Genomic DNA, 12291 nt, shown 5'->3' with positions numbered 1-12291 from the left:
AACTAAAAAATTAGAAAATAAAAAATAATTTAAATAGTAAGGATAATACTAAAGAACTTAAATATTAGCTTAATAAAACTAATAATAACTTTAAAGTAATATATAAAATATTTAACTAAAATACTATAATTCTTAGTAAACTTTAAGAATAAGTTTATAAAAACTAAGATTTAGAAAAAGAAATTACTATTCTCTAAACTACTATTAATATTATTTTAACTTTAATTAAAAAATAAAAGTAATTTAAGTTTAACTTCTTTATTATTTTTAATAAAATTTTAAAATAACTTAAAGAATATTTAGTTTAAATATAAATTTATTAAGTTTTCTATATAAGTATTTTTTAGAATAAAACTAAATAAATAATATATATAACTACTTTTTTTAAAAAATAAGCTTTAGTTTAATTTAAACCTCTTTAGTAAGAATAATTTAATAACTTTATTAAAAAATATAATTAAGAAGTTAAAAATATTTTCTTTAGTTTTATAGGATATATTAAAACGTTTTAATTATTTTTTTTAAAACTTAATAAGAAGAGATAAGCTAAATATAATTTAGTTTATTTTAAATAAACTAAATCTACTTCTCTCTATATAGCTAAGTTCTAAAGAATTATTTCTTAGTTTAATATAACTAATAAAAATAAAATTTTTACTTTTTATTAAGGATTTAAAGATAATATTAAAAATAAAATAGCTAAAGTTAATAAACTCTTTAGTTTTAGAAACTATATTAAATATACTATTAAAATTAATAACTAACTTTTTAAATACTATAAAAAAAAAGAGAAAAAAGATTAAACCTTAATATAAGATATAAATACTAATAGTAATCTTAATATAAGTTTAATAACTAATAGAATAATAATAAACTATATAATAATTAGAATAATACTTATTAAAGTATTACTTATAAATAATATAGTAAACTTATAGACCTTAATATAATAATTAAACTTAATAATAATAAACTTTAGAACTTTAAGTATTATAATTATAATAAATAAAAATATATTACTAGAGATTATAAATAACTTAAGAAGTTCTCTTAGAAATTAATAACTAAGTAACTTTAATAAGTTAATATAATTATAAAAGCTTTATATATATCTTAATTATAAACTAAATATTATAATAATAAATATTAAATCTATTTTAAAAATAAGGAAATATTAAGATATTATTTAAAAGATAGTAACCTTAAATAGTTAGGATATAATATAATTATTCTAAATATTTATTTTAAAACTTTAGCTATAATATATTCTAATAAAAATAGAATTACTAAGAAATTAGCTAAATAACTTAATAAAATACTAAAAATATAATAGTTTAAACTTATTAGTATTTTAGTAGTATAAGTTTAAAACTAAGAATTAGAAAATAATAATAAGTAAAAACTAATATATTTCTAGCTAATAGAACTTATATATTTAGAATATATCTAAGAAGAACTTTATAATTTTATATAAGAAAAATAACTAAGAGTTATATTTTTATATATAGAATAATATAAATATATATATATAAACCCTATTAGAATTAAATAAATTAATTAAAAAATAAAAAAATAAGTTAAAAAAGAATCTAAAAAAGAACTAAAATATTAATATAATCTACTAATAGAATAATAACTCCTTAATATAACTAATAACTAAACTTTTAGAGAAAATAAAAGTTTACTTTATAATTTAGATAAATTTTATAATATTATTTAATAATATATTTAAATAGAGATTATTTATAGTTTTACTTTTAGTATAAATAATTTTAGCTTTAAAGAGAAACCTAATAACTAAGAAAATAAAATTAAGTAACTTTTAAAGTATTAAGAAGTTAATATATTTTAAGATAAATAATAATATTATTTTTATAATACTTTAGTAAATTAGTAAGATTAAGATTATACTTCTTAGCTATATATAGAAGATTATTTTACTTTATAAAGTAATTATTAATAATATTAAACCCTTTTCTAACCCTAATATTTCTATAATAAATATAAGGAATATATAAGAGATAAATATAATTATTAATTTTACTTTAGAAGACTTAATAATAAACCTATTAAGAGTATTTATATTATATATATTATAATTAGATAGATTATAATAACTTTTAATAGAAGGATTACTACTTTTTAACTAAACTTATAATTTCTTATAAAATACTAATATAATAGTAGTATAAAATAGGATAAATATTAATATAATAAATATTAAGTCTATTATTAAAATAAAACTTATATATAGAGAATTATAAGAAATAGATTAAAACTTTTTTAAGTTAGAATCTATAAAAATAGTTTTACTAAAGTAATATAAAAAAGAAAATAAATTACTTATTTAAGATAATTAAAATAATTAAAAAACTAAACTTATTTACTAATAATAGATTATAATAAGTAATAAAGAAAAAATCTATTTACTAAATATTATAAAGATATAAGAAGAACTTAAAACTTAAAGTTATTATTAATAAATAAATAATATTTATATTAATTAATAATAAAGCTAAAGTAAATTTTATTACCTCTTAAACTATTAATAAACTAGAAGTATAATAAAGAAAAAAAGAATAATTATACTTCTTATATATAGTAGAAAGAGAAGAATTTAAGTATAAAAGAGGTATTATTTATAATAAAACTATACTTTTTAAAATAAATTACCTAAATTAAAAAAAAAGAATTTAATTTAATATTATTAATATAGGAATATATAATATAGTATTAAGATTATTTTAGTTATAAATAAATAACCTATAGATAAATTAAAATAAAAGCTAACTTTAATAAGACTATAATAATTTAATTATTAAGTAGCTTTATAGAAAGTAAGCTTTAAATAAATTAATACTATTAGAAATAGTAAAATAATATATCTATTATTTTAAAATAAAAGAAGCTATATTATAATAATTAATAATAGAAGATCTTAAGAATAATTTACTTCTATTTATTTTAGAAGAATATAAAGTTTATAAGAAACTCTTTATAGCTAAGTTAAAAACTAAACTACTTAAATATATAAACTTTAACTATAAAATCCTTCTTAAAAAAGGAAAAGAACTATAATTTAATAAAATTTATAGCTTTAATTTAATAGAAATAGAAACTTTAGATAAATACTTTAAAGAAAATTTTAAGAAAAGTTATATTAAACTTTTAATATTATTAATAAGAAGCTTAATTTTATTTATACTAAAGAAAAATAGAAAATTATAACTATATATTAATTATTATATATTTAATAAAATAATAGTTAAGAATTACTATTTATTATTACTTATTAATAAAATAAAGAGATTTCTCTATAAAGCTAATTAGTTTATAGTTTTTAATTTTAAAAAAGCTTATAACTTAATTAGAATAAAATAAAGAGAAGAATAAAAAACTATTTTTAAGACTTAAAAAGAATATTTTAAATACCTTATTATATTTTTTAGTTTTATTAATATTTTTATAATATTCTAAAATATAATTAATTTAATTTTATATAAATATATTAATATTTATATAGTTATCTATTTAGATAATATCTTTATATTCTTATTAATATTAGAGAAATATAAAGAAGATATTTATTATATTTTATAAGTTTTTTAAAAAACTAAATTCTTAATAAAACCTAAGAAAAGTAAATTTTATACTTAAAAAATAAAATATTTTAGATTTACTATTATTTTTAAAGAAATCTAAATATTAGAGAATAAAATTAAAACTATTAAAAAATAGCTAAAACCTAAAAACCTTAAAAAAGTCTAAATATTTTTAAATTTTATTAACTTCTATTAAAAATTTATTAAGAATTATAATAAGATTAATATAGTTTTTATTAATTTTAGCTATAAAAATACCTCTTTTATATAAAAAGAACTTTAATAAATAGTTTTTTAGAAAATTAAGAACTTTATTAATAATAAATTAGTTTTAATAATATTAAACCTTATTAAGTAGTTTAAAATAAAACTAAACTTTTTAGATTATATACTTAGAGTATAGTTATTATAATAAAACTTAAAAAAGAAAGTTATATTTATATACTTTCTTTTTTTAGAAACTTTATAAACTTAAACTTAACTATTAAATCTATAATAAAGAACTTATAATAATAATTAAAGTTTTTAAAGAATAGAAACTTAAATTCTTAGGAATAATTTATAAAATATTTATATATTTAGATTATAAGAACTTCTTATATTTTATTATTTTAAAAATATTAAATAAATAATAAGTTAGATAGTTAGAATTCTTTTTTAAATTTAATTTTTAAATTATTTATTAAAAAGGATTAAATAATAATAAAGCTAATACTTTTAGCTAATAACTAAACTATAATATCTTAATATTTAAAGAAACTTAAGTAATTTTTAAAAGAAATAATTGTTGGTCTCATAGGACCAGCTAGCTGGTAGGGCACTATAGGCAGCAAATATCATATTATATTAACTATATTAGTAGTGATATAGATAAGGTTAACTGCGTTAAAAGTAGTAGCCGCAATCGCAGCGTTAATTATAGAGGCTAATACCTTACGTAATCGCTAATTATATAAGGCGCGCCTAGCTTAATTAACGCTATAATAAGCTAGTATTACTAACACTAGTAACTTTCTCTTTTTGCTAGTATTAATATAGTTAATAGTAACTATAATATAATTTAAAATAAAGTTATTAAACGATATATAACGTAAAAAGTAGTAATTACTAGTAATTATAGTAATTACCTATAACTACTTATAACCCCTACTATAGTAGTTACTCTATAACTATTACTTAATCCTACTTTAAGCTAGCACTAGTAATTAGTACTACTTAAGCCTATATAACCTATCCCTCTATCTATATTATTACTAAGTTTATATTAAGAAAGTATATAAAGTATTAATTAGGTTTTATTTTAATAAAGATATTAATAAAGTTATTATCACTATTAATCTAGTATATTTCGTATAGCTTATAATATTTATATAACTACTATAAAGCTATAATATTAATTATTAAACGCTTCTTTTTTATAATACTTAGCTTAATAAAGTATTTATATAGTAAGTATAAGTTAATATAAATAATAGTAAGTATTAAAAGTAAGTTAAGCTATTTAGTAATTATTTAGAGGGTTATAAAGATAGTATAAACTATATTAATACTAATAACTATACTATAAACTTTAGAAACTAATATACTTTAAGTAACTTACTTACTTTTCGTTAAACTAAAGTAGATAATATTACTATTAATTATAAACTTATTCTTATTAGAAGGGGTCTTATTAATAAGAATAATAGTAAAGCTAAGCTATAATATTAAGTTAGTATTATTAGTAAATAAGCTATTAATAAAGATAAAGAGTTTAGTAATTAATAAGTTAATAGATATAAATATTAACCCTTATATTAGTAAAGCTATCTATTACTATAGTTATATATTAAAAGCTTTAATATTATTAAGTAAGAGGTCTTAATACTAAGTAGTAGTTAATAGATTATAGTATACTTTAGGCTAGTAAATTAATATAATATATACTCTACGCGCGTATTATTTAATATATTACTTCTTAATAATATTAAGGGTAGTATTAATATTAATAAAAGTAAGCTTCTTACTTTAACCCTTTTAGTAGAGGATAATAATTCCTAACTTATTAATACTAATAATACTACTATTAAACGTTAATAGTTAGTTAATAGTAAGTTATTACTTAGCTTTTATTATAAATAAAGCTTTAGTTAGAGCTTTATCCTTATAAGCTAAGAAACTAATATTAGTGAGGCCTAAAATATTATTAGTTTATATATTAATAACTATAAAATTAAGGTTAATAGCAGAAAGGACTAAAAAGCAGAGATTATAACTTAAAATAACTATCTAAAAAACTTCTCTATAATAACAGCTATATATAGCTTACTAATAAGTGTTAGCCTTAGTAATACTATAAAGTAGCTTAATAACTCTTATAATAATACTTTTTAAGTATTAGTTATAAATCTAAGTAAGTAAGTATATAAAGATTATTCTATTAAGCTTTATTACTAACTAGATATATACTTATATTATATTATAAAGCTAGAAGATTTTACTAAAAAGTAGTAACTATAAAGTAATAATAAGGATAAAATATTAGCTTATACTATATTATTAGAAATTATATTAAAATCACTTCCTTATTATTATTAGTATATCTTTAGATAATAAGGTAGGACTTCTTATAAAGCTTATTAGTATTCTTACCTTTAATTTTATTAACTATTTATAATTAGAAGATATAGATATTTATATACTTAATAGAGTTATATATAACTATTTTAAAGACACTTTAATTAATAAGTCCCTTAATTTTAGCTTTATTAGATTACTTAAAAAAACAGCTAAGTATATTAATCTTACTTACTTTATAAAGCTATATAACTAAGTTAAGGTTAGTATATTCTTTATTAGTTATAAAGACTTTATTAGTAGTAAAGAACGTAATAGTAATATTAATATTATTAACCTCTAGTATAAAGTTAACACTAAAAGTAAGGTTAATATTAACTATCTTCACTATAAGTATCTATTTTTATAAACTTTAGTATAGCTTACTTAGAAATAGTCTTAAGCGTTCTTCTCCCTTATAAAGCTAGCTATATTAATATAGTAATAATAATACTAATATTAGTAATCCTTCTTAGTCTTCTTTTATTAGTATTATTAATACCTTAGGGGTATTTAATAGAGAGTTAGTATTAATAATATCTTTATCTAAGTTATTATAAAAAAGCTTAATATAGGTTAATTAAAATATTCTTAGCTTATAAAGTAAATTAAATATATAATCCTCCCTATTAATAGAAAGAAGCTTATATAAGCTAGCCTAACCTTTATTCTTATACTATATAAGAATATCTAACTATAATAAGAAAGCTAGTATTAATAATATACTTAGGCTATTATAGAGGGTAAAGGTATTAAAAACTTAACGTTTAGTATATATATAGTAGAGTTTATTAGTAGCTTTTTATATAGCTTCTTAATACTTAGTAATACTTAAAGATAGTACTAAATCCTTAGTTACTTAAAAGTAAGTATTAAAAATAAATAAAGTTAAGATTAAACTATTAAACTTAGTAGTATTATTAATAGTCTTAATAGTTATCTATAAAACTTACTTATAAGAGATAAAAAGGTCTTTAGTATAGATAATATTATAAGTATAATATAAAGTAGCATAATAATATTTAACTTTACTAATACTATAATAAGCCTTAATAGGGACTTCTTTAATAGTAATTACTAAAATATAAGTAGTATATTTAAATTTATAGCTATAGAAATTAGTATTAATATCTATAGTAATAAAGTCTAAAAGGCCTTAATATATATTAATTTAGTATATATATAAAGCTTCTTAAATATACTAAGCTAATAGATCTTTAAAGAAATAAGCCGTATTAAAGCTAGTAATACTATTAATAATATAGAGTATTAATCTATTACTATTAAGATATATAATATCTATAAAAATCTTATAATTAAACTTATAATTATTATAAAAAGTAAATTTAAACCTTTTAAGTTAATTAGTATAAAGTTAATAGTACTAATAAACCTTAATTAAATAAGTAAAAAAGCTTTTATTAACCTTATACTTAGCCCTAATAAGGATATATTAAAGTCTAATAACTAATAAGTAGCTAAAATAGCAATAAAGTTATTAAAATTCAACCTTACTAAGGTAGTAATAAGTAATTAACTATTCTTATTAGAGAAGTATTTAGGGATACCCCTATTTATAGATAACTAGAACTCTAAGGTTTTTCTACTTTATAACGTTATTAAAGTTATTAAATATAACTTCTATTTTATTTATATCGCAAAAATAGTATAAAAAAGATATATTTATTAGTATAATATAAAAAGTAATAAAACTAAGTAGTATAAAGACTTTAATAGATCCTAATAAGTAGATAGAGTTACTAAAGCTAAATCTAATAATAACTACTTTTATAGTATTAAATTTAAGGTTTAATATTAATTATTAAAGTATAAAGACCTAAAGTTAACCTACTATTAAATATTTAGAAGTATTAATATTAAGCAGAATACCCTAAAAGATTATTAATCTATACCTTCCTTTAAGAGAAAACTATAAAGTATATTCTTTAAGCTTAACTATAATATATAGATCCTACTTAGTAATAGCATAAAAAGTAGTATTATTACCTAATATACTAATAACTTTAAAGCTATTAAAAGTAATACTAATAAAATAAAGAGTAAGAAATTATTAATTTTTATTATTTAAACTATCTAACCTATACTAACTATCTTTAGTATTAAAGTTATTAATATTAAGAGTATTAAAATAATTTAATATATCTTTATTATAGCTATTAATAAGAAGGTTATTAATACCCTTAATACCTTTATATTATACTAAAAAGTAATTAAAAGTAGAAGTAGAAGTATCTTTATTAATATATATTTACTTAAAGTAGTTAAAAGCTTTATAGTAATCTTTAGTAAAGTACTTTATTAACTAGTAGCTTATTTTACTATAAATATAACACTTCTTCTTAGATTTAAGAAGTATAAGTTAAAAGTAATATTAACTATAAGATATATATAGGTAATAGCTAAATTAAAAGCTATAGCTATAGCTATTATATTAGTAATTAGTTTAATATTAATTATTAATAGAAGTAAGGTTTATTATAAAGTATTTATAAGCTTAGTTTTATATTATAATACTAATAGATAATTAAAACTAATTAGTAATACTCTTATAATCTTTAGTAGGGCTTATAAAAGTATAATTATACTTAAGTATACCTTAGTAAATACTAAAGACCTAATTATAAAAAGTATTATTAGAATAATAAATAATAAAGAAAATATACTAAATAGTAATAAGTTTATTAAAAACTATCTTAAAATACTCTATCTTAGTCTTACTAAAGTTCTTAAAGATTATATAGTTAAGGGTAATACTATACTACTTAGAGAGATATACTTAATAAGACTTTTTAATTTTAAAATAAGCTTTAACTTTAATAACTAATTTAATAAAGTTAATAAGCATATTATTACTATAAAGCTTATTATAATAGTAATTAAATACCTTATTTTTAAGTATAATAGAGAAAATACTTAAGGTTTAAAACTAGTTAATACTAGTTTTAATATAAAAATCCTTAAAGATTAAAAGCTTAAAGTTAAAGATATTATATATATTACCTTTAAATTATATACTATTAAGTTTATAGTTATAATGCAGCCCCCCTGTAAAAAGACTACAGCAAAATTCACCCTATATGTAGGCATAATTCTAGAAACACTATATAGGCACCTTAACTTATACCCTCTACTAATTAAGGAAAACAGTATAGAAACCCTATATATTCCTACTAGCAGGCAAACCTTCTGAACGTTACTATATAAAGTTAAACGCATGCTTTAGCTAAATAGACTGGCGGAATAGCAATAGCGCCAGCCGCGCAGCGCAGGGCTAGTAGCGCCGCACATAGCAGGGCTGATTATATTAGGGCTGAAGGGGTTACTAAGGCTCTTATAGCCTAGCTAATAATAGCTTTGCTGAACCTTCTAGTAAGGTACTGCGAATGCTACTATAAGAGAGATAACTCCTTAACTAAAGAGGTTATCTGTAAACGCTACTATATAAGAGATAACTCCTTAACTAAAGAGGTTGTTAGAAGAGGTTTTCACAGCTAGAAGCATAAAAACTCTAGCGTAGAGCCTTGTGCTTATCCTTCTTCCTCTTCCTCTTTAACCTATAATAAATCCTAAAGCTTCACTATATCTACACTATAAGAAATATATAAGAACGCTAATCCCCTACGAGGTATACCTTTTTATAAGGGAATAGCTAAAGGTATCACTATATAAAATAATATCTATATAATAAATAAAGCCCTTAAATTCAATAAGCACTTTTTCGCTAATTAGTAGCATATTATTAAGGTAGCTATAGCTAGAGCTTTTATAAATACCCCTAGAGGGGACCCTCTCTATACTATAATTAAGGCGATAAATAATAGCTCTAGACGCCTCTATGCAGAGGCTATATATATTTCTAGCTATCCTAAGGAGTGGCCCTTCTTTGCATAAGCCCTCTATAATACTAAGGTAGAGGCAGCCTAAGCCTAAACCTAGTAGGGCTTAAATATTAGTGAGTGCGCCTTGCGCTGAATAGAGAGAGCGTTACTGATGACAGCATAGCTGCTGCAAAGGCGTTAGCCAGCTTAATTAAATAAGAAGAGATAGTGACGAATAGCAGATAGCGAAGCAGTAATAGGGATAGTATTTAATAGGAGTGCGGGTGATATACGAGAGAGAGGATAGGTTAACAGTTTAGTAGTTAGTAATTAAGTAATTAAGTAATCACAAACTATATTGTTGCTAAAGTAAAGTTGAAGATAGTGAAGTTGTTTAGTGTGATGTGCATATGTAAGTGCGGCTGAGGTTGGGAGAGGATCATATGACTGAAGGCTGTGTGTATTATTAGGAGGTATAGAGTTAGGAGGTCTGTCGCTCTAAGCAGGTAAAAATCATAGTGAACAGCTAGAGGCCTTAAATTACATACTATTATTATATAACTTTATAAGATCTATAAGTTAATAAGAAAATAGCTAATTAAGTGTAATAAAGTTAAATATATTACTCTTATTAAAATTAATATTAAAGCCTCTTAGATAAGTAAAAGTAATTAACTAATAAGTTTTAGTAAAGCTTAATTTATACTAAATTAGTCTAAAAGATAAGGCTATATATAAAGAGGTATAGCTAAAAAACGCTAGTAGCTCTAGCTTAATACCCTTAATATTATTAAAGAAGTTAATATCCTTAATAGCTTTCTTAAGAGAGGGAAACTTAGCTATCTTATTATTAATATCCTTATTAAACTAATAATAGAAGTTTTAATAAAAAGTAGTATAGATATTAGAAATAATAGATTTACTATCTTATATAATATAAACCTTATTAGTAATAAAGAAGTCCCTAAATTCCTTTATAGTAGCTTTATTATAGTAATTAAAAATAGATTCTAATATATCTTTAAAATTAATAAAAGTTTAACTCTAAAAAGTAGAACTAATAAAGCTATTAAGTTAGTAATATTCTATATTAAATAAGAAGTATAAAGCTACTTAACCTTAAGTAGTAATATTTAATTTTATATTAATATTAATAAGCTTACCTTAAACGCTATAGTTAATTATATTATAAACTCTAATAAAGATAAGGATAAGGTAGTTATTAGCTAGAAGTATTAGAAAAGCTAGGGGAGCTAGAAAGTTACCTAAAAAGTTTCTTAAAAAAACTATAGTAAATAATTCAAATATAATTAAAGAAGCTTAATAATAGTTATTTAAGAAATTATATAAGTTATTAAAGGTATAAAAAGGTAAGTATTAATATTCCTAATAGAGCAAAATATTAAGTTAAATTATAAATAAGGATTACTATACTATAATTATAAAAAGCTTACTAAGTATTATAGTAGCTAAAGCTTATTTATTTAATAGATAATTTATTACTTTATTACTCTTACTTAACTTAATATAGCTTAATAGTAGTTAAAGATAGAAGTATAAAGGTTAAGAAGGATCTCTATAATAAATTAAAAGTTAGTTAACTATATAAAAAAGATTACTAAAAGTAAGTATTAATAAGAGAGTAAATAAGTTTAATAAGTAATATTATTAATAAAGTAGTAAAATCCTAAAAATAAGAAAATAATATAGTAGTATTATAAAAAAAATAAAAACGCTATATAATAGTATTATAGAAAGAGTATAAATTATTAAGAGTAAAAAATAATAAAAAATTCTCTTATAGCTAGTAATTAGTAGTTAGTATTTAGTAGTTAAATAATAAGAAAATCTTATAGTAAGGTATACTATATACTATATATATAAATAGTTATTATTAAATAAGCTTAAAGCAGCTATTTACTATTAATATTAACTTAATAAAAAAAAAAATAGTTAAAAGCTATTAAAAGTAAAGTAATCTTTTATTTACTTATTTAGTATAAAAACTCTATTTATAAGAAGTAAGAAGCTAAATAAAGTAATTAAAAGTAAAGTAAATAGTTAACTTTACTATTAATTATAAGTTAATAAGTTAATATTAATATTAAGAGTTAAGTATATAGTAAATACTTTTTAAATAAGAAATAAAAGTAATTACTAAAAATATTCTAAGTAAAACAAATTATCTCTTAAGTTATATTATAACTACTTCTATTAAATATAAGATTAGAGGCTATAAAAGCTATTATTATAAT

The sequence above is a fragment of the Colletotrichum siamense genome, assembly GCF_013390195.1.
Source record: "Colletotrichum siamense strain Cg363 chromosome Unknown KSG_Cg363_contig07, whole genome shotgun sequence".
Lineage (NCBI taxonomy): Eukaryota > Fungi > Ascomycota > Sordariomycetes > Glomerellales > Glomerellaceae > Colletotrichum > Colletotrichum siamense.
This window is presented reverse-complemented; position numbering follows the sequence as displayed.